The sequence below is a fragment of the Eschrichtius robustus genome, chromosome 1, assembly GCF_028021215.1.
Source record: "Eschrichtius robustus isolate mEscRob2 chromosome 1, mEscRob2.pri, whole genome shotgun sequence".
NCBI classification, from domain to species: domain Eukaryota; kingdom Metazoa; phylum Chordata; class Mammalia; order Artiodactyla; family Eschrichtiidae; genus Eschrichtius; species Eschrichtius robustus.
Genome location: NC_090824.1, coordinates 23,798,180 through 23,823,163, shown reverse-complemented (window position 1 = coordinate 23,823,163; position 24,984 = coordinate 23,798,180). Strand labels below are relative to the sequence as shown.

Below are 24,984 nucleotides of genomic sequence, written 5' to 3'. Positions count from 1 at the left end.
GCTGAAAGGACAAGAAAGAAATGTGAAGAAAAAAATTGTCTTGCATTGCAGGCTTCAGAGGGAAACACCAGCAAAAAACATTGCTCGTGCTTTGGGAGGCACTTTTATTTTTTGTTGTTTAATAGATGTCTCTTCGATGCCCCTTCATTCATCTTTTCACTTCATTCACTTTTCACCTGCTTTTATTTGGCAATTTTGCCTCCACTTTCATAATCCTCAGAAGGGCAGTGTTGATTTAAGGCCTGTCTCATTGAAAGGGAATGGCATCCTCATTTCATTACAGACCATTTAAAGATACAACTCAATCATTTCTTCTTTCAGGAAGCTTTCCTGGATTCCCTGACCCTATGTTGAAATGGAACTCTTCTTCAGTCCTCCCAAACTCATTGCTTAGAAATGATCACAAAGTTACACTATCAGGAAGTGGCCCAGGCCATCTGCTTCAACTATGTTTCCTGCCTTTATAATGCTGGAAATAAAATTTTTTCTCAGCATTCCAGATGTTCTCTGGACCTTCTCCACAACAAGCTGGATCATCCTAGCACCAGGGAATACCAGCTAATGATAGCTAATACATTCAGGTTGCTTACCATGCCAGGTGTGTTTCAGGTAGTGATTAAAAGGCAGAATAGGGTACAAATGTGTGATGTCCAGAGCCAGAGACATTTTCAGATCCTGCCATTTAATCCCTGTGTGACATCGGCTGAGTTACTTCACCTTTCTAAGCCACAATTTTCTCCTTTATAAAATGGGGATAATTGTAGCTGTTGTAAGTTGTTTTTGGTGTTAAATGAGATCATCTGTGTTAGAACACATCATAATACCTAGCATGTAGTAAAAAATAAATGTTTATTATTCTTCTCATCCATTGCATATCTCCAAACGCTTAAGCATAATTTTCAACACCCTGTTATATGGCAAGGATCTTAGATTCTGAAATTGCTACACAGTAAACCTCGTGGCTGAAGACCAGAGGGATGATAGGTATGATAATAGCCGGGCACATTTTCTTCTTCAGACAATGGATTTTAAATCTCTGCTCAAGAAACTGATTGGCAGTGCTGTCTTAGATCACTACCCTCTATTCCTCTATTTTTGAAGCAGAGGATGATTCTATCAGATTTCCCCAATTGTGAGCTTTTGGAATCTAGGATTGAATATTTGCCATGGAGAATCTGGGGGCACATAACTAGAGAGTGTATAATAATTCCATACTCACTCTTGGAAAAGGAAAAGACAAAAAGCTTTATCTCAGGAGTGCTTGAGGGTGAATACTTTGCTTGTATATATATTAAATGCATTGCCTTTTTCCTGTGTATCCCACCCCCCTCTCTCTCTGTCTCTGTCTCTCTGTCTCTGCCTCTGTCTCACACACATACACACACACACACACACACACAAACACACAAACACAAACACACACACACAAACACACACACTCACGCACTTCCCAGAAGAGTTCTGCTACCTGAAGGAATGTTAAGAAGAATTATAGAATTCGACCTTATAAAATACTGTGGGCTGTTCCAAGGAAAGGTAAAATTCTCAAACTCTTGGAGTTGTTTTATTAGCACTATTCCTAATAACAATTACTGTTTACATGAGTCAACAGTGGGTATCGCCACTTTCTGTGATAACACTTATCAGACTGTTAGCAGTTACACAGAACTCCCCCCTTCTGCAAGCTCCATACTAAGTCACCAACGCCATTTCCTGTGGTAGAGCGCCCCCTAGCACCTCCACACACCTCTGTGTTCAATTTGCTCCAAGACCCTAAAGAACAGCTACTAAATATCTGGGGCAGCTCTCACCATTGAGGGATCTGGGCTCTCCAAGAGTTTAAATGCCCAGCATTGATCTCCGGATATTTGTTCATCTGACTTCCCAGCAGCTGGAATAGGGAAGGAGAGTTTTCAGAGAGCCTGATCTGCTGGAGGCAAAGCAGGTGGCTTTGTGTCAGGTCACAGTTGAATTAAAGAGTCCCATTAATTTTGTCAAGTCAACGCAATTCTCTTAAGCTGCTAATGATCTTCCTTTGGAAGAGTTTCATAAAGGAGTGGGCGGACTTTTGTTAGAAAATGTTTAAAGCTGGTGTCTGTGTGTGTGTGTGTGAGAGAGAGAGAGAGAGAGAGAGAGAGAGAGAACAATCGAGGTAACCTGATTTATGAAGTTCACATAGTTTATTGCTGAAATGAAGAGGTGTTGGCTGTTGTCTTATTTGTATTTAATTTGGGTGGGCCACCTTGGCGTTAGAACAAAAGCTTCGGGCCCTCTTTTTAAAGCATTTGCATGTCTGGGAGGAAGGTGGTAGGCTCATGCATCAGAACATACGAGTGCATTGCTTAAACCTCTCTCCGAAGGCAGGGAGGGTGACGGGGAGGTGTGAGGTATTTTAAAAATACGACATGCTGCTAAATTCCCTGCCAACCTCCGTTCATGCTGACTGGAGTGTAACAAGTATCAGATAGTTCCTCCAGATGTCAGCTATTTAAAGAGGCATGTGCTACAGGGAGGTCAGCTCCGTGCTTTGTGACCACCTAGAGGGGTGGGTTAGGAAGGGTGGGAGGGAGATGCAAGAGGGAGGGGATATGGGGATATATGTATATGTATAGCTGATTCACTTTGTTATACAGCAGAAACTAACACAACACTGTAAAGCAATTATACTCCAATAAAGATGTTTAAAAAAAATGGGTTAAAGACCTAAATATAAGAACTAAAACTATAAAACTCTAAGAAGAAAACATAGAGGAAAATCTTCATGAGATTAGAATTGGCAGTGATTTCTTGGATATACCACCAGAGCATAGGCAATAGATAAATTGGAGTTCATCAAAATAAAAACTTCTGTGCATCAAAGGAGACTATCAACAGAGTGAAGAGGACACCAAGGGGATGTGAGAAAGTATTTGCAAATCATATATGATAAAGGACTGATATTCAAAATGTATAAAGAACTGCTACAACTCAGCAACAACAATAAAACACCCCACCCAAAGAAAACCCAATTGAATAGGCACTTCTCCAAAGAAGATAATACAATGGCCAATAAGCACATGGAAAGATGCTCAACATCACTAATCATTAGGGATATGCAATCAAAACTACAATGAGATGTTTCTCCACAACCATTAGGATGGCTACTATAAAAAGCAAAATCAAAGCAGAAAACAACAAGTGTTAGTGAGGATGTGGAGAAATTGGAAAGCTTGTGCATCGTTGGTAGACATGTAAAACGGTACAGCCACTGTGGAAGACCGTATGGTAGTTCCTCAAAAATTAAACATCAAATTACCATATGATTTAGCAACTCCACTTCTAGGCATATGCCCAAAAGAATTAGAAGCAGGAACGTGAACAGCCATTTGTACCCCAGTGATCATAGCAGCATAGCATTCTCTACTATAGCCAAAAGGAAGAAACCACTCAAATGCCCATTTAGGGACGGATGGACACACAAAATGTGGTATATGCATCGAATGGAATATTAATCAGCATGAAAAAGGAATTAAATTTTGATAAATGCCACAATGTGGACAAACCTTGAAAACACTACGCTAAGTGAAATGAGCCAGACACAGGACAAATATTATATGATTCAATGCATTTGAGATACCTGGAGTAGTCAGATTTATAAAGAAAGAAAGTGGAAGGGTGGTTACCAGGGGCTGGGGGAAGGTGGGAATGGGGAGTTATTGTTTAATGAGTACAGAGTTCCAGTTTGGGATGATGAAAAAGTTCTGAAGATGAACAGTGCTGGTGGTTGCACAATGATGTGAATGTGCTTTATGCCACTGAATTGTACACTTAAAATGTTTATAATGGTAAATTTTATGTTATGTATATTTTACTACAATTAAAGCATCTTCCATGAGCAACAAGAAAAAAATAAATAAAGAGGCACGTGCTAGAAGTTCTGTGGACGGCAACTGTCTTTCTCAGCCCTGGTAGTGGTCGTGGCGGTGGTGCTGGCAGTGATGGTTGGTACTGGAGGTGGGTGCCTGTCTCGAAGAAACTTTTGTCAACAACAAGTGCATGTGAGAATGCGTTTGTGTATTTGGGAAATAAGAAAAGTTAGACAGGAGAAGAAATGTCTGAATAAATAACTCTGAAAGGTATCATACCAAATTTAGTACAAGTAGCATCTGATTTTTAAATGTATGAAGCAAGAGCAACATCAGGAACCCTCCCTGCCCCCCCCCCCCCGGAAAATAATTATATTGTCCTTGAGAAATTGACTTATAGGCCAAGAAATTGTAGAATGAGAGGAAGGATTCTTCAAATTCAGTTTTAAACTTTTTCTGTTGTTTTACCTAAACAGCCTGAAAACAAACAGCCTGTGACTATTCTCTTCTGTAATATTTTGAATCCCAGTGGTTAAAGACGCCTTTATAGGAGAAAGTAAGTTGACCAATGTAAGATAGTAATGATTGGAATAAAAAGATAGGATCAGTTTTGCTTCTCATTTTCAGAATGTGTAGCATTGGTGTTTTAATCTTTATTATAGTAAATGCCTGCTCCCCTCCACCAGCTCATGTGGTGTTTTCTTACCACATCCATGCTTAAAACTTTCTGCAGAAGGCTATAATTTTTTTTTGAAACAATCTGTTCTCCTTCAGTTTCTATGAATTCAGACTTGATTTTTTTTTTTTTTCTTCTTAATTCAAATCTGAGCTCTGTTCTTTCATCTTCTGGAGCTCCTGTAGTTATTGAGTTTTATCATTTCTCTGAGGATTAGTTCTTTAGGTTCTGTGTGGAAATGAAATAAGCTAGCTGTCAGCTCTTGGCTTATTGTTGGTGGTAAACTTACTTAACTAGTCCTTCCTTTCTGGTTGGAGATGACATGGGCTCAAATCATCCTACTGCCTTGTGTGAATCAGACACCCAAATATACAGGTGGTCTGAGAAAAGAGGGATGTGTGACTGAGTGAAGGTAGAATTTCTGGAGAAGAAAGTTTGGTGTTTTCCTTCAACCCTCACATCTCTCTCTTTTGAGGAACAAAATGGAGGTGTCTTTTGGTTATGTCAAACACCAGAGGGATCAGATGTCCTTCAAACAAACTGACGTGGAGAGAGACTATGGTCAAGGTTTGTGGGAGTTTTTTTTCCTTGCCTTTTCTTTTCTGGATTCTTCTGCAGGCATCCCAGGTTGACACATTTGCAGGAAGAGATAAGAGGCAACCAAACAGAGAAGAATCACAACCTATGTGGTCCCTGTGTGGCCGCTGCTAAAAGGATCCCACTATCCGATCTTTAGTTAGTCCCTTGGTAGGGCAGGAGAGGCTGAGCTTTTGTTTATGAAGTTAAATAAAAACACTGTGTGTCAAAAGGAAGGGCCTTCCTTATCTGCTGTTTACAGTGATAGGAGAAGAGGTATTAGTTTTTGTTCCAAGCTCTGCTTCCAGCCTTTTTTCCTACCTTCTGATTCACATTGTCTCATACAGAAAACTTCTGTCTTTCAGATGAAGAACTTGTTCTGTTGTCAGCAATTATAGCTTCTCTAGTGTTTTTCTAAGACCCTTCTCTGAAGGGAACATCACTCCGGTTCTCACATCAATAGTAATGCTTCAGTTTTTCCTATGCATATACAATTTTTTTCTTCTTCAACTTGGAGTCATAATGTTGAATGAAAACTGAGCCCGAGAATGCTATTCTGGGGTCTTTTGGATGCAGTGCTGAGCTCTCTTCGGTATATTCCATGGAAAGTTTAGAACTTGGGAAGAAAGTCTGTTTTCTTCTCCTGTTCCTTCTTATGCACCCTTCTCTTTACCTGTCCATGCTGTGAAGAATGGCATTCACTCAACTGTACCAGAGGGCAATTGCTGATGAATTTGAACTATGGAATGACACTGATTATGGGTTACCCTGAAATTTACTCAGGCCTTGTCAATGTATTTTCTATTTCACATTTTTCTCACATTTGTGGTAAGTCAATACATATATATTTACCTTATCATTACCTTAAAGAGATACCAGTCATGTTTCTCATATACAAATACACATACACTATGGATTTAAAGAGGATTCATCGCTATGTACATTCTGTTTTAAAGGGTCTAGTTAAAATTGAATAATGTTGTAAGAATGAAAACTGAAAGAGAAGTCTTGGGGTGCCAACAGGTAGGAAGGATGGCATATCTTAAAAGAGCACTGAAAAGAAAGTGATTAACAAAAAAAATGAAATGGAAAAGGAAACTCTCCTCCATTTAGGGCTCACAGAACTAGGCTAAGCCAGAGAACAGGGAGACACGTGTTGAAGGGTACGTTTGACAAGTCCCTTGCACCCACCCCCATAGCCACCCACAACATAGGTGTATATTGTCTCTGCACGATTTAGTATCGGGTGCTCTTCTGCATTTCTCAGTCTGGGGGCTGAATTCCTCAGCATCCTTGCCATGTTACAGAAATAGAAAGCCCGATATCATAGTCATACCACCACCCCACTTGCCGCCCACAGCCTAACAGAAGAGCAGGCAGACCTCAGTTTCCGAAAGGGCTGTATTCCGGAAGTTACTTGATGAATTCTCAGAGCTCAGATTATGTTTTCCCAGAGATACAATGTATTCTATTTCCAGAACTCAAACATCTGCTAACCCAGGACTTTCCCAACATCCTAGTCTAGCACTACTACTATTATCAGGTACCTGGCTACATAGGAAATGTTTTCTAAAGGAGTACACATTTGGAATTCCGGTTTGGGGTGCTAACGGCGTATTTCTTACCACTGCACATTTGATAACAAGGCCTGGGCTACCCAGCTGTGCACTTTCTGTCTCCAAACATTCCAGGGAGGGTAGCTCTTGTATCTGGGTCAAGGTGGACGTGAAGAGGGATTCAAGGACAGAAAGAGGCTCCAATTAGAAAAGCTGTGGTGAGGTGCTGGGCTGGATGCTCTGGGATGGAGTGAAGAGGAGAGTGAGATCTGGTTGAGGGGAATAATCAGAGCCCTGGGGATGGGGAGGTGGAGGAGAAGGGATGGAAGTTGAAGGAGTGGGGCTTCAGCGGTTAATAAAGAATAGAAGCAGAACATAGTTCAGTGAAATTCCACACTTTTTGTTCAGTTTGTTCCACACCCAATCCTATTTGTGCCAGAAAAGTGAGCAAAGTTGATCAATACTCAATTCCTTCTGTGAGGGGAGGAGACAGACATATATGCAGATTAGCATTCATGGAGAGGAACTGTTCAGTCCCAGGCCAGAAATTCAGTGAGAGCACAGGAAGGAGAGCTTTATTCTGATTGAAGGAGTAGGAAATACTTGATGGAAGAGGAAGCATTTGTGGTAGGCCTGAGGATTTTACTTACCTGAGATAGGTAGGGAATAGAAGGATAAGCCCAATCCAGGAAGAGGGCGGGTGAGAGCCAAGTCCCCAGGTGGGGCAGTGCAGGGGAGGTGGAGAGAACGAGGAGGACATGCCTGTAGAGTGTCGAGGATTAGAAGGGATGGGAAGTCATGATTTTACCTTCTAGGACGGAGTTTCTTCTTCGGCACCATACATCCTCCTTGACCTCCAGAGAGACTCCAGTCCCACAGGCAAGTAGGAGCTGTAGTGGACGAGAAGGAGTGAGGATGGGAGAGGGTACTGGGGAGAGGACCTGGGGCTTTGAGAAGCTGACAGCTGGGGGCTAGTGGTCAAGGAGGTTTCCTCCCTTCTTGCCTCTTCTCTGGCCCAAATGCCACCCAGCCCATGGTGGCACTCTCAGATCCTGATCAGGTGGGGGTAGGGAGAGAAGCATGGTTTTGGAGTTCAGATCATGTCTTAGGGTATCCCAGGCATCAGCAACAGGGGAACATGGGGGAAGGGAATTTTTGAGCAAATGGGGAGGACCTGGGATGCTGGTTCACACGTTGTATGAAATTGGTTGTAAGAAAGACCGCGTCAGTCTGTATTTTGTGAAATAATCATAAGCCCCTGTTTCCTTGGGCTCTCCTGCCCACCACTTCTTCTAAAATGACAAGTGAAGTGCCTGATGCTCAAATTTCTCCCCATGCACATAAGTCCCTATGCTAAGGTTGGGGGTGCTCTCTGGTCACTGTATTCTGAGACATGGGAGAAAAGAAGGAGTAGGAGAAGAAGAATCTTTGCAAACATTTTTCAAAGGCATAAGCCTTCTATTAAAAAATTGAAACAGTCATTTCTGTGTCAGGAATTAGGGGAGAGGACAGATGCCGACAGAGAGGCAGCCAAACCGACTGCAAGTGCTGCACTCAGAAGAGGCCCTTCGGACTCTAGGTCCATCCACCTCACTACAAATCACTCAGTTTCGTTTCTTTTTATGGCTGAGTAATATTCCATTGTATATCTGTGCCACATCTTCTTTATCCATTCATCTGTTGATGGACACTTAGGTTGCTTCCATGTCTTGGCTATTGTAAATAGAGCTGCAATGAACATTTTGGTACATGACTCTTTTTGAATTATGGTTTTCACAGGGAATATGCCAAGTAGTGGGATTGCTGGGTCGTATGGTAATTCTATTTTTAGTTTTTTAAGCAACCTCCGTACTGTTCTCCATAGTGGCTGTATCAATTTACATTCCCACCAACAGTGCAAGAGGGTTCCCTTTTCTCCACACCCTCTCCAGCATTTATTGTTTGTAGATTTTTTGATGATGGCCATTCTGACCGGTGTGAGATGATATCTCATTGTAGTTTTGATTTGCATTTCTCTAATGACTAATGATGTTGAGCATTCTTTCATGTGTTTGTTGGCAAGTGAACTAAGTCAGAAAGAGAAAAACAAATACCGTATGCTAACACATATATATGGAATCTAAGAAAAAAAAAAAAAAAGGTCATGAAGAACCTAGGGGTAAGATGGGAATAAAGACACAGACCTACTAGAGAATGGACTTGAGGATATGGGGAGGGGGAAGGGTAAGCTGGGACAAAGTGAGAGAGTGGCATGGACATATATACACTACCAAATGTAAAAGAGATAGCTAGTGGGAAGCAGCCTCATAGCACAGGGAGATCAGCTCGGTGCTTTGTGACCACCTAGAGGGGTGGGATAGGGAGAATGGGAGGGAGACGCTAGAGGGAGGAGATATGGGGACATATGTATATGTATGGCTGATTCACTTTGTTATAAAGCAGAAACTAACACACCATTGTAAAGCAATTATACTCCAATAAAGATGTTAAAAAAAAAAAAAAAAAGAGGCCCTTCAAAGCAGAGCGAGCTCCACATTTAGGAGAAGGCAAATGGCTATTGACATTCACAGAGGCCTGGGGAGAGTGGATGGTTCCCGGGTCGATAGGTACAAGGTGAGGGAGGAGGTGGCTGGTTCTCGGCCTCCACTCCTCTGCCAGCTGTTAAGTCCTGCCTCTGCTGGAATTCCTCTGTGAGATCTCTGCAGCTGGAGGTTAGGGGTTTACACACTTTAAATGTTTGTGTAATGTGAGCGTGTGCACACACACTCTCTCTGGCCTGCATGCCTGACCCCAGTCTTAATAATGAACTATTAGGGAAATGGAATTCTAATCATTCACTGTCTCTTGACCATTCCCAAATGGAAGGACACGAGGCTTTATATTAAGATTCAGAGCAACTTGGAAGCTGTAATTTTGAGGCTTAAACAGCATTCTTTGATGGAATGCTCTTATTAGCCATATGTACAGAAATCTCCATGTTGTCAGCCATAGAATATCATGTCTGTATAACATGCTGGGTGAGCATTGGCATACGTTTAAAAAAAAAAAGTTACCAACCCTACTATCTAAATGAACGTGCTAAAATTTGAGTATTACCTACCCATCAATGTACTTCGGAAGCTCTCTTTTGCCCTGAGTTCAGGTGAAATTCTCAACTCCTATAAAAGCATATTTTGGTATCTTTGTAAGGGGTGTGTGTGTGTGTGTGTGTGTGTGTGTGTGTGTGATCTTATTCACTAGTAACCGGAGGTAAGCAGGAACATGTTGACAATCAAATCAGTAGGTAAGAGATATGGATCTTATTTTACTTGTGTTTTTATGCATCTTTGAGCACTTTCTCTTTCTAGAATTCAGTTTACTCATCTGTAAAATGAGGGATTTGAAGTAATCAGTGGTTCTTAAATAATTGGGGGAAAAAATAATAATAATTGGGGGGTCATGAACTTCTTTAAAAATCTGAAGAAATCTTTGCACCTTCTTTCCAGGAAAAAAAAAATGCACAACCAGACTAAATTGAATGTAGTTTCAGGAAGGAGTTTTACAGACCATTTTCAAGGTTGTCATATTCAACCATAGATATTATGCACTACATAAATATGTAGTTTAGAATTATACAACTCTAAGGGGCACAATTCATATAGACTGTTGAGAACCCTTCAGAAGTGTGCAAAGAGGTGACCCTCTTCATAACAGTTCCTTGAACTCCAGGCTAAGAACTCTTGGGCCAAGTGAGCTCTAAGGTTCTTTATGGATTTGAATGTCCCTAATTCCACAAATGTCATTATTATTATCCAAAACCTTGTATTGGTCAGCTCAGGCTGTATAACAAAATACAACAGACTGGCTTAAATAACAGAAGTATACTTCCTCATAGTTGTGGAACTGGAAATCCAAGATCCAGGTGCCAGTAGGTGAAGTTTCTCCTGAGGCTTCTTCTTTCCTTGGCTTGCAGATGGCCACTTTCTCTCTTGTCTTCACATGGCCCTTCTCTCCATGCCTGCATACTCTTGGTGTTGCTGCTGCTTCTTCTAAGGACATGGATCCTATTGGATCAGGTTCCCACCTTTATGACATCATTTAGTTTTAAGTATCTCTTTAAGGGTCCTTTCTCCAAAAACAGCCACATTTAGGGGTTAGAGTTTCAACATATGAATTTTAGGGAAACACAATTCAGTCTATACCAAACCCCAACTTGGTAAATGCATTGCAGAGAGTAATAGTTAACAGCTAGGTGAATCAAAGCATCTTTCAAATCTCCCCCACATCAAAAGAGACATAAATAGGTCTATCAAAAATTAGAATAAACTATGCTGCTTTCTGAAATGGGGATTTATAATTGATAACCAAAATCTTTATGCTACTATTCTTATTAGAAGGAACACTTTCACAGAGGTTTTTTGTTTTGGTTTGTTTGTTTTTAGTAGTAAAAACAAAAACAAAACAAAACAAAAAACTATTTAAAAACTTGGTACTGTAGAAATAAATTAACTTTGTTTGGAATTGGTCATCAAGAGCCCTGGTCAAGGGTTGTACATACCGGGGAAGGGAATGAGTTGGGGGAGAAGAAATTATAATAACCCATAAATATTTTTAGTTTTTGTTTTTCTTTGGGCCATGCATGAAATCATCTTCCTATGACGTAAATCAAGCAACCAGAAGTGTCTTCCACATCTGGTAGCTGGGGGTGGGGCAGCTGGGGGTGGCTATTTCTGCTAGTCCCGATTTTCTTTTCACTGTAGTGGGAGAGTGGGGGCTGAGGAGAAAAGGCCAAGAGTTTCTTGTAGTTTTTAAAATTTATTATCGCTCCCCCAGCATCACATTTAGTAACCACCATCCGCTGAGTAACTCCCAAAGCAACAGCCATTGTACACCCACCCCTAACTCCCCTAGTCCCAGCAGGAGCTCAGGAAGAGACTTTCAAAGAGAAGAGGGTTAAAAAATGTGCTGGATGTTGTTATTCCTAAAGCTTCACCATGACTCTGTGACGGTTTAATTTATTTAGCAATGAGTCAAACCTGTTAGTGGTGTTACAGACCCTCCAAGAATATTCAGCACCACCCAAGAGCACACTGTCCTTTTGTCCTTCTCTTTTCGGATGCACCCACCTTTCTGTGTTCATCTTCTCTGTACCAACGAGGTACGCATTTTAGGAAGTTGCGCCTGTCAAGTACCATGACTCCCTCTGTGATCCTTTACTGCCGCACAGATACACTCCCTTGGATGAAGTGGCTCACTCTCCCTGAATTGGGCTAAGATATACGGCACTGAAGACTTCTGCCTCTCATACCATCACTCCCCTGTGAATCTTCTTCTTGATTCCTAGAGAGTCCACAGCAAACGCTTCGTCTTCTGCATTCATTTGCTTGAAATTAACAAGTGAGTTGTTGGCCAAGCAAGGCCGGGGAGAGGTACAGCAGGGGAAATAAACAGTAGGTATTATTATCCCAAAGCTGTGTACTTGTTAGCCTCAGTTTCTATTATACAGATTTAAATTTTATTTATTTTTTTTAATTCTTGAATTTTATTTTATTTATTTACTTTTGATACAACAGGTTCTTTTAGTTGTCTATTTTATACATATGAGTGTATATATGTCAATCCCAATCTCCCAATTCATCTCACGCCCCCCGCCACATTTAAATTTTAAAAAACTCATAATCCATATGAGATAGCCTATGATTGAGTTGCTTAATGTCTGGCAATTAATGTTAGAGCAAAGAATTAAAATCCAGCTATTTCCATTTCTAAAGCAGCATGACAAATACATCTCTCAACCACACCATATTAAAACCATTGGAAATCATACATAATAGAGTTCCTTCTTCATTAAAACTTGGTTTAAGGGGACAAAAATGTGGTCTTTCTTCTGGTATAACTTTTCAAAAGCCTTCCAATTTTCTCTAGCTCCAAGTTTCATATATATATATGCTTTTTGTCTTCTTCTTTCTCTTTCTTTCATGGCTTAAAAATAAACTCCGTGTACCTTATTGTTAATGATGATACTGCTCATATCAAAGTTCTCTTTTGGAATATTGTTTCCAGGATTTTCACTTAGAGAGGATCAAAAATCAGAGGGTGTCAGATGCATTTTCGTTGCATTTAGTTTCCAGATTGAGCAGTAGTTTTTAAAATTATAATTGATTTTGTCAGGTTCTTGGATTTTGGAGTAAAGACTGGCAATCTTGGGAAATGAACACCTTCTCTATTCATAAAATAGTAACAAGATTGGTGTAAATGTTCTGGGGACTCCTTCTGACCTACGAAGGGAAGGGAGCAACTTCCAAGATAAAGAGCTTGGCTGTCATTTGTGACAGGAGCACAGGCAGTAATTTATTTATTTGTATTTCCTAAGACTCCAATAATTTTATGAATAGCTACAGGTTATCTGAATACAGAATATATTGTGGATTAGCAGCTAATTAAAATGCAACCCTAGGTGGCCTTTCCGTTTTCAGATAGTGAACACAAACTATTTTTAGTCTGTAAAGTATAAATTGCCCAGGCACTATGTAATATGAATCAATATCTAATGCAAATACTTTGGGCATCATTTAATTCTTATATATATAATTGAAAGTTGTTTATACGAAACATATTTTTTGGCTTTAAGTGTTGCACAAAAGAACACAAAGGGTGTATAAACTATCATCTAATAGCCAACACTCTGAGACAACCATTTGTATGTAATTTGCTTTATTTCATTACAGAGCAAGCATTTTGATATGTATGTTATATAACTTGTGATGAGCATTATTATTTTAAAAAAGGAGAAACTTAGAAGAATTTGATCTCAGGTCTCTTTCTGAAAGCATCCCTCTAATATTCCATTATATACAGAAAGTGATAATTAAAGACAGAATATTTTTAAGCATGCATTAATTTATCTCCTTTCATTTATCATTTTTATTTATCGAATTTTTCTCATTTTATTGATAAAATGAGAGATTATGTAATTTTTTCAGTCACAAATATTGCAGGTATTTTTGTAATTGATTTTGACTGTTACTGCATTGTGGTCAGAAGATATGGAATAAAATTATTGATTCTTCATTATTTATTTATGATTCTAATACATGTCTACTTTTTGCATCATGTCTCATGTTTTTGAAAGGATGGGACCCTCTAATTGTTTATCCAGGGTTGTAGGTATGTCGTTTATTTCTGGTCTGCTAATTATGCTTTTTAAAAGAGTTATAGCCTTTTTCTCCCAGCTTATTCTGTAAGTTTTAACAAAAAGGGTATAGTATTTATATTCAATAAATAGTTACTAAGCTCTTAACATGGGTTAAGCATTGTTGTAAGTCCTGGAAATTAGCAGTAATCAAACAAAAATATCCACCCCCATGGAACATACATTTTAGTGGGGTTTTTGATCATGGATTTGTCATTTTTTTCAGTCTATCAATATGTGTTTTATGTATTTTTAGGCTATGTTATTAGGTACATGCAGATTCAGGACTGTTATATCCCCTGGGTTAATGGTTTTTCTCAGGACACAATGATAACATTTTTGGTGATAATGTCTATTTTGTCTGACAGTAATATTTCTGAATCTGTTTCCTTTTGGTTAACATTTGCCAAGTACACTTGTTAGAATATTGATTTGAGGGTATGGTAATTATGCTTCTCTAGGTCATACATAGCCACAGGTTACATTTTTCTTGTTTCTCGGTCATGCTGCCTTGGACCACTTACCAGTTTAGGCTTTTCTGTGTGAGATAAAGGAACCTTCTGTGTTGTTTAAACATAGTTATGTGGTCTCAGTTAAAAACTGACAAATCAATGTCCTAATTAATATATCTGGCAAATGTCAACCAAAAGAAAACAGATATAATGTCCTCATTCACATGGTGAAGTTGGCTTATCCCCACATCTGCATTCCAGAAAAGGGACAAAGAGGAAGTAGAAAGCACTTAGAAAGCAAGTGTCATTCTCTTAAGATGTGAGTTGGAAGTTGCGTACATTACTTGTGTAGCATTCAGCAACAGAAGAGTAAATTAATTTAGACCATAGATTCAGTACATAGGTGACTTGGGTTCAAATCCTGGCTCTACCATCTGCTAGCTATGGCAAGTGACAATGTGTACCTCCTTTCCCCAGTTATAAAATGGGACAATAATAATACCTAGTTTATAAGCATTAAGAAAATGTTGATTATTATTCTTGTTTTGAAGTCACCACAAAGAAGTTGTTGATAGTGGTGGTAGTGATAGTTACACAATGCTTACTTAAATTTAGACCTATCATTACCAGTTCCTTTTACCCATCATTTCCTTTTAGATGTCACTCCCTTTCTCTGGGATTATTTTCTTTATACTGAAGTATGTCCTTTAGTGGTTATGCTGGTGATCATCTGTGAGTGGTAAGCTTTCTCAAACTTCCTTCATCTGAAAATGTCTTAGGTTTGCCTCCACTCTTAAATGATCTGCCTAGTTAAATAAATCTAGATTGAAAGGCATTTTTCTTTCAACACAAAGCTATTATATTCATTGTCTTGTGAGCTTTACTTAAAAGTCATATGTTGATTTTAAGATTTTTATCTTAGTTTTGGTGTTTTTGGTTTCATGATGATGAACCAAGGTGTGGCTATTTCTCTCTCTCTCTCTCTTTTTTTTTTTTTCCCTGCTTAGGATCCTTTAATATAAGAATTCACATTACTTAAATATAAAAAATTTCCAAATTGTTATCATTTTGAATATTACCCTTTGCCCCATTTTCTCTACTTTCTTCTTCTAGAAATCTTAATAGATGTATGTTGAACTTTTCATTTGATTTTTCATAATTCTTACCCTCTTTTGTATTGTCTAAATCTTTTTCCCTCTGTGTTACATTTTAGGAAGTTTCTTTAGTTCTTTCTTCTAGTTCATTAATTCTCTCTTCGACTACAGTTACGTAATCTATCCACTGACTTTTTAAAAAATTTCATTGACTGTGTTGCATTTCCAAATGATTTTAGCTCTTTCTTAAGTATGCCCATTATCACATTCTTTTTTTTTTCTCCTGTATGGTTTCTATAATTTCTTTATTTAGTCATTTCAACCATTTTGGGGGACAATTTCTTTCAGATTGTTCTGTTATCTCACATTCCTGGGTTTCTTATTCTCCCACTCTTGTGTCTATTAACTGTCTCTCATGGTGGATAATCTTCTTACTGGATAATTATTTTTCTTATAATCTTATTTTATGTTGATGTTGCTGTAGGAGCCATGCATGCTACACTCTATAGAGTAATATTCTAGAGGAATATTTCAGCTTCTTCTGACACTGAAATGGTGTGTGTTATTAAACAAGTCATTCTCTGTCTAAGTATCTCAGTTTCTCTAACTTTGTTAAGTGTCTTCTGAATACCTTTCTTTTTCTTGTCCAAACCAGTTATTGAGGAGGAATGGCCTTGTCTTGGTTAGAGAGAGAAGAGTAGTTTTTCTTTTTGTTCAGGATTTCTAAGACACATGTCTTTATTTAAGGGAATTCAGTTTTATTTATGTTCAGTCCACCAGGATTCCCTGCTGGGAGATAAAGGACAATAGGGCAAGCAAGTCAGCATACTTTTCCCATAGCAATGAGCTCTTCACCAATGAAAAATGTCCTCTTAGATCACAGGAACAGCAGCTGTGTAGGTGTTGCTAGTGGGGGGAGAAAAAAACCCACAGTAAACTTTGGTGTTTAAAATAGAAACATAAAATTGTTAATTTGTCTAAAGACAACTTGTACTGCATGCAATAATGAAAAATGAAGTTTTAGTGCAACAATACTAGATTCATTTTACAGAAGTCTAAAATTTCTCACCTCATTGTGTGAGGTTTTAATAAACACCAGTGTGCTATGATTTTTGTAGCACGAAAGAATTGGTTTGAAGCCTCAAAATAAAGCCAAGAGATTACATTTAAGTAAATGCAGAGGTTAAGGGCAAATATTAATTTTAAAAGAAATTTTAATTGGTATTATAGATAAATTTGAAAAGAAACTTAGAGGTTATATACTCCATCCTCTCATTTACTGCAAGACAGCAACTTCAGTGTCCCTAAAAGGATCTACTGCTTGAACATTTCCTGTGATGGAGAGCCCACTGCCTTGCAAGGCATCCCTTCCAATTTTGTAATGGCTCCAAATGTTGAAAAGTTCTTTCTTATAATGAGATGCTTGCATATTTTGGAGATATATATATCCTATGTATGTATGTAAGTATGTATGTGTCTATATCTATCTATCTATCTACGAAATGTTCTCTCCTATAGTAATTAAATGTATGTCAGTACTATTTCACAAACATCCGTTGAATGTCTTATACTGTCCTGGTATTGTGCTAAGTTTGAGATAGGGAATATTGTGATCTCCATTTTACTGATGAAAAAACAGACTTTCAGAGGATAGGCAACTTGCCCAAGGTCACACAGCTATTAAATAATGGAGCAGGGATTTGAAAATAAGCTATCTGGCCCTAGAACTTAAGCTGTTTGACTCTAGGATGAGGTCCCAGCTCCCTACATGATTTCGTCTGTAAATCATGTAGGGGACCCAGATATAAACCCAACTGATAATAATAGAATGTGACAAATGTTAACAGAAGATAGGAAAGAACAACGAATTCTGCTTTTTCGGATTGGAAATGGTAGATTTTGAAGACATAGGTATCATCAATGACAAAATATTGTTATCTTAAATGCTGTTTCATCTATTTTAAGAACAGCTTGTTTCTCTTAACTATGACATAAACTTACATCTCAATATTCCCCTGTCCTCACCATCAGTTTTGGAAAGGGCTAAATCCTTAGTACCACTGAGAAATGCCCTTGTTACTCACCTTGCAGACATTTTTGGAACTGCTTAGATAACACTTCGTACCTTCTGTTTGGGGAACATTCATCTCATTGCCCACCACCCCCCCCCCACCAAGATTTCTCTGTTAAGTGGGTTTAAGACTACATCATATGAAAGAGAAAATGAAAATGGCCAGTTATTTTAAATCTGTGCCTCTGTCTTAGAATATATACTCTTCATGGAGTTGTGAGTGAGATAGACACTTGAATGAGATGGATGTTTGAACTATGATGTTCCTAGAATTAAACGATAGTTTATGAATTGGATCCAATGGGTATTTTAGTATCTGACAAGTAATTGTGTGGAAGAAATTGAACAAAGGAAAACTCCTGGCTATGCTGCAATTTAACTTTTTATTTATATGGTGTTTATTTGACATCTCTGAATAGGGGAACCCTGTCATTTGAGATAAAAAACCTAGTTTCCAACATGTGAGTTTCTTCTCCTCTCCTCTCCGTCCCCTTCCCTCCTTTCCTTTTCTTCCCTTGCTTCCTTTCTCTTCCTTTCCTTTCCTTTCCTTTCCTTTCCTTTTGTTGCCTTTCCTTATCTCATGAAACACCTGTGCTTTTTTTTTTTTTTTGAAATAAAAAGTTGTCCCCATTGAGATTTTCAGGATTTAGCAAAATCTAAACGACAAGTGAAAACTAAGCTTAAAGCTTTCCTCCACTGGGAAGCCCTCTGTGGCTGATTCCACCCCACATTGATAATCTCCTTACTTTACATTTCTGCTTCTCTGCCTATTTGAAATCATTCAAGTCCAGGTTCATGGTAAGAGTTAACCTGAACGTTTACAATATTCTTTTCAAATATATCTTCTCATTTAACCCTCAAAACAATCCTGTGAGTTTTCAATTATTCATGTTTATACTATTGAGGAAATAGGCTCAGTGAGTTTAAAGTGACTTGCTCGAGGTCACAGGGCCAAGTAGTAGATCAGGTTTTGAACTCTAGTCCTTCGACATTAGGGTCACTTGTCACCTTGTGTATGAATCCCTCCTCATAGTCCTTTTTCTCCCTCCAGTGGATTAATTCCATTCTCTCTTCTTCTGTATACTTTGTTTATACCTTTATTCTAATAACACGTTGTATTTGGGAAGCTGAATATATAGATGGAATTTATGGTTTGTTTTATTTGTTTTTGATGGCTTTTTCCTGCTGGATTATAAACTTCTTAAGCCCTTAAATCTTTTCTTTTTCATGCCGGAGTCCCCTGGAAGTCCACCACTTCACCTGGTGCCTTGCCCATGGTTAGCATAAATGGAATGTTCATGGAACAGATGAATTGATGCAGCAAAATAATTGTTTCTTTCTATACTAAGTAGAACCTAGTTCAGAGGTACATTCTCAGTATCTTAAAAAATAAATTATTGAATTCTAATGAAATACCAAATAAATCCAGTGGAAATTATTAAAAGATTTAGAAGGCATGCTTTTTAGGGGGAAGGCTAAATAATTGGAATTTATTGTTTATTTAAGAAAAGAGGGTGAGAAAATAAAGAGATGGGAAAGAGAAGTAGCCAGAGAGCCCTTCCAGATCCCAAAGCAGACTGAGATTGTGTGAGTTCCACCCTCTGCTGGAAAATGATTAGCTATGAAACAGGGCTGGGTTCTGGTAGTCCATATTCTCTGGTTCTGGGGCCATGGTGAGCTTTATTGTTTTGGAGTTGGCTTGAAGGATATTTGTGAGAAGGATGTGATTAAGCTGTTCCCCATTCTGCAAAATATGGGCCAAGAGAATCCAATGAGTCGGGTAACACACGGGTGTGACTTTCCATTCTATGTTTGGGAATTGTAAGGGGAGCTTTTTGTTTATTCAGTCCTCTTGAGATTTGTCAACAAGAAGAGAAAACCATAAGCAGAGATAAATTTCAAGGAGTCCTCTGGAGAAAAAGACAGTTATTTTCATTACTCACATTTATTGACCATTTACTGTGTGCCAGGCACTGTTTATACACAGTTTACAGATGATACCTTTCTAAATCCTCACAACAAACCTTTTGGATAGATAGTATGATTATTCCCATTTTTCAGATGGAGAGGCTGTGATACAGAGGGGCTCAGGATCTTGCCAACATTTTTCACAGCCGCTAACAAGCAAAATCAGGATTTGAACCTAGGCGGTCAAGCACCAGAGCCCAATATCGAAATCTGTATGCACTCTCAAAGTCTCTTCTAAATTTTTGATTTGATAATTTTTTTTATAAACATACAAATGATATTATTACTTCCGTTATTAGAGAACAATCATTCACATTGTTTGAGTCATTAAAACTGGATAAAGATTTACATGATCTCTGATAGCCAGTGTAAGCTTAGAGAAGACTAACAGGGGTTTAAATGTCCAAACCTCTCTATGAAGAAGTAATTGAATCCTGTCCTTGACTAAAAGCAACATTTGTTTCCATGGTAAAATAATGTCACTTGGATTGCAAACGAAGCTGGCTAAGGTTTACACAGGAATATTTCATATTTTTTTCTTTTCCTTAAAGAAATGTGTGAGATTCTAACAAAGCAGATATCCCAGTGCCATTGATCAAGAGACTGGGAAAATTTCCTAGAGTGATTTTTCTCAACATCCAAACTCCTGATATCCCCATTTCAGCCACAAGGAGGATAAGAAAACAACTATGGATGTTTATATGAAGGATAAGTTAAAGGAACAGCAGCCACATATATAGTCTCTAAACTATAAAATTATACAACAATGCCATTGTCTTTGTTTTTTTAATCAGATACATGTAGGAGTGATACTTAAAAGGATAAAGCTTCTATTTTATACTCCCAAATGTAAAGTACCATCAAAATCTGCCTTTTTGCAGGATGGCTTTCCTCAATAAATGAGCGGAAGGATGAATTATGTGGCTATAAATAAACCTACTGACATATAATAAAGCAAAGTTCGACTGTTTTATGGAACCCTTGGATATATTTATAGCCATGTTAACAGTCACCTGTATTTTTTCAGGACTTTTATTTCATTTCACATTATGAGAGTTTAGTCGTTTTTGTTTTTATTTTCCCTCCTCCCTAAACTTACTTTTTGGAACTCTGTTTCAAGAGAAAAAGTAAGGATTTCTACTCTTTATATTAGGGGAGAAAAGGGCCCTCACTGGAGTATAGGGCTCATACAGAAACAGACTGCGCCAGTGTTTTCTGTGTCTGTGCAGTCAGATTAGCTGTACTTGCGACAAACAACCGGATGGGTGTCTCCTGCCAGCAGCGAAGTGGAAAGTCAGAGTCTGTGCAAGTGAGAGAAGGCACATGCAGAGACAAAATGTATTGTGAGAGACTGACAGGGCAGCACCACATTAGATTCCTGGCACCTGACACGATTAAGTACTATCATGAGGCTTATTTTAGGAGCCAGAAGATTTGCCAGACTACTTTATAGCTGAGATACCCACCAAAGGAAGACAGAGAGTGTCAGATGGGCCAGGATTCTCGTACCTTACCTTGAGACAGTCTTTTTCGGGGAGGGGAGAAGCGGGGAGATTAAAACAAGGGGAAGAAATCTATAATGCCAAATTCTGCAGATTGAAATAATAGAGAAACCAAGCTATTAACTAGGCAAATCCAGCCACAGGCTTCTTTTTTTTTTGAAACTGCATTCCATTCAGAAACTTAAGGTTCCAAAAAGTCTGGTTAGGATGCCATGGGGGTTTATCCAAGTGGAGCTAAGCGTGGTTGTTCCTGTGAAATTATTTATACTTTTCAACTTTAAATCTGTGGTGAGCATAACGTTTCTAAATCTATTTCTCTTCCTTTCTATCTTAAAAGTAGACTCTCGTCTTCATCCTGGAGCTCATTGCTAAGTGTTCTCATTCGAAGGGCCCACTAGAAAAGGCAACTCAGGAGGAAAGAGGGGAGCTTTTGGTGGTAGTCTAGGTGATGACAAATCCTTCAGCTGGATATAGATGCAGGCTGTGTCTAGGAGTTATCTCTGGAGCTAAAAACCTAAGAAAAAATACTTAATATATCAGCCTAAAATAAACTCTAACAGACCTGAGAATGATGGGAATTAGAAAAGAAGCCTAAGTAGGAATGTGTTGACTAGAGGAAGAGAGAGGAGGGATAGAAAACAAATGAAAAAAAAAAAAAATTCAATAATGTGTTAAATTGGAGGACATTCATTTTATCAGGATAATTGTGGAGTATTTCTTTAAAGTTGAAGAAGTAAAATAAACCAGTCTTGCATTTGTCCTCTGATAAGTCTTCTCAGTATCTAACTCAGTCCCCAAATGGAATCAGCCTTACTGGAATTCATAGATACTTCTTTTGACATTTTGCAAAAAGTAAATAAATAATTATAAGCATGACAGGTAAAATGAATAGTTCCTGCTGTGATGCACCAGCAGCATTTCCAGATTTTGTACTGCAATAAGGCTTTATTTTTCACTTTGTTGCCTAGCAGAGAATTGATTGGAAGGTACATCTAAGCTTCCCATCCTTCCCTGGGATGAAGGAGAAAAAAAAACATTCTCCAACACTCAGTGCCAATTTAGAAAAGAAGAAAAACGTTAAGTGGAGAGGTGGTCAACTCATCACCTCTGGAAATGTGTGTCTCTGGGGATCAGTGTCACTAAAGGCAGCTAAATATGTCAGTGGAATGAATGCTATATAAAAATCTGAGTATGAGGTTGGCAGTTGATTCACTGGATTCATTAATTCAGCAAAGATTTACTGAGCTTCTACTATGTGCTACCCACTCTTCCACACACAGAAGATAGAGGGGAGACCAAGACAAAATTTCAGCTTTCAGGGAACTTACAGTCTTTTTAAGGAGATAGATAGACTATGAACAGTTATAGATAAAATAATTTCAGAAAGTGGAGAGTGCTTCGAAGGAAATAGAACAAGGTAATGGGATAAAAGTGCCTTTCAGGGTGGTGGCGGCTAACTTGAGATGAGGGCCAGAGAGGGCCTCTGAGGAGGTGACATCTACAATGAACCAATCACATGAAAATCTTAGGGAAAAGTGTTCCAGAGAAGAGGGGACAGCAAGTATAAAGGCCTTGAGTTGGGAAACAACTTGGCACGTTCAAAGAGCAAAAAGTGGGTCTGGGAGACTGGAAGGTAGTGAGTAAGGGGTCATCTGGCAGAAGATGGAGTTGGAGAATTAGGTATAAGCCAGGTCATCTAGGTCTCTTTAAGGCCATGTTACAGAGTTAGACTAAGTCCAAAGTGCAGTGGGACTCCATCTGGAGGACAAAATCAAGGAGTGGTTGGATTGAATGGGAATGGTTTTTTTTTTTAAAGATTTAATTTTACTTATTTTTGGCTGCTTTGGGTCTTCATTGCTGCACGCAGGGTTTCTCTAGTTGCGGTGTGCGGGCTTCTCCTCGCAGTGGCTTCTCTTGTTGCAGAGCCTGGGCTCTAGGCATGCCGGCTTCAGTAGTTGTGGCACATGGGCTCAGTAGTGGTGGCTCGTGGGCTCTAGAGCGCAGGCTCAGTAGTTGTGGTGCACAGGCTTAGTTGCTCCACGGTATGTGGGATCTTCCTGGACCAGGGATCGAACCCGTGTCCCCTGCCTTGGCAGGTGGATTCTTACCACCAGGGAAGTCCCTTGAATGGGAATTATCATCTGCCTTAAGGGAGGATGCTTAGGATATTAATTTTTTTTTTTCTCTCTTTTGTCCTAATAGTAGCCCGAGACCCTAAACATGTACTTAACCTTCTTGGAGCTTTAGCTTATTTTTCTATTAGACAAAAAGTACCACCACTCTTTGTCTGGTGCTATGCCAGATGCTGTGTATACATTATCTCATTTAATACTCCCAAGAACCTCATAAAGGGAGGAATTATTCCCATTTTACAGAGGAGGAAACAGGTTTAAATTGAGTCTCCATAAATCACCCCTCTCTCTTATTGTGCTGTTCCTGGGTACATGTTGCTAGTTTAAAACATCGTGTTTGTGGGCCACCACCCAAAGGCATGAAAGATCATGAATGAGGGCTATCCCGTTGGAGGCTGTGGATCTTGAATCACCCTGACAGCTGAGAGCCAGAACAGCTGGGATGGCCGTGCACCATTTACCACGGGCAGCAGGGATCCTTAGGAGAACAACAATTTCATAACCGAAGTACCAAGTCACCATCATACATTCTGAAATGAACTTGATATTTGAGCTTGAAGACAAATCATTCATAGGTTTGGTATCTTTACGTTAGAGACAGATAATGCTAACTTCTTCAACGTCTCCTCGAGGTGCCCCAAGAATGAATAGGGCTGTCTTAATCCCTTATTCTCAGTCAGGGGGTTGAAATGTTTATTGAGAGCAGAAGTATAATAGGTGCTATAAACTCCTTTTTAAAAAAGGAATGCCCCCTAATTGCAATATATATATATAGAGAGAGAGAGAGAGACACGATTTAACCAGCAAATGTCATGATATGATTTAACCAGCAAGTATTATTCCCTCACGTATCCTCCTCCATCTCCACCTGCCCCCCCACAAAAAAAAATATATATATATAGTGTGCTTTTGTAACCAAGGTGAGGGGGAAGGAAGGAGTCAGAGCCAGCAAGCCCCCAGAGTCTAGGAGGCTGTTGGGTTTCTGTATCCTGCTGAACAGCATAGTTAGGAGAAGTTGGGCGGGGGAGAGAGGGGGCGTAGAATGGAGGCTGCCTCATCCAGAATGTTACCATTCCCTGGCAGAGCCCTGGGTCAGCTTCCTCCTGGAGTAACAGATGGCCACAACAGGTGCGCCAAGCTTCTTCCTGCCACTCCCGCTCTCCCCTGCAGGTTCAGCCTGGATGTAAAAGCCGCACTCTCTTTAGTGCCCAGAGTCCTGGAGGCCCGAAGGCTTCACCCACCTGGGGCAGCACCTCTAAGGCCAGTCCAGGACAGGCCAGCAGATGCAGCCCTCACCTCTCCTGAAGTTCTCTGACCAGGTCAGCCAGCACGGGCGCTAACCCCTGGGCCCTGAATTCCAAGAGCATCCCGTTTACCAGGGACGGAAGGGCCTCCAGCCATCAAACCTCTCACCCTCCGGAGTTCCCGGTCCACCTGTCTGCCTTCCCCTTTGAGAACCAAGACGCGTTCCCGCCATTCGCCCCTCGGGTGGGCCCTGGGCATCTGAACCCCCAGAGAGGCCCACCCGGGAGAGTGGCCGCGCGGTGCTGACCACCAGCTCAGGGGGAGCACCTGCGGCACCACCGTGTGCAGACGTCCGGGCGCTTCTGCTACTCAAGGGGGTTATTTTTATTTCTATCTGGGACTACTTCAGCCTTAGCCGCCGCCTGCAGTTTTTCTTCCCCAGTTGCCCGAGTTTGGCTTTACTGCGCCTGGGAGAGGAGAGACAGGGTGATCAAAAGGCGCAGGGTCCGTCTGCCCGCCTCACACACACGCGCGCGCGCGTGCTCATTCCCCTGGAGAGGAGCGGGGTGTGCGGGAGGCTCGCGCGGGTGTAGACGAGCGAGCGAGCGTGTACTTGAATGGGGAGGGCAGGGATTCCGGGTCGTTCGGGCCCCTCCTTCCTCGGAGCCAGCCAGCCCCTCGGCAGAGCGCTCGGGC

General features: G+C 39.9%; 1 protein-coding gene across 11 annotated transcripts in view; it reads left to right on the top strand.

Moving 5' to 3' along the window:
• Nucleotides 1-24,984, top strand: part of NRXN3 (neurexin 3) — a 1,618,670-nt gene that overhangs the window by 1,009,730 nt on the left and 583,956 nt on the right. The gene's annotated exons all lie outside the window — the stretch shown is intronic.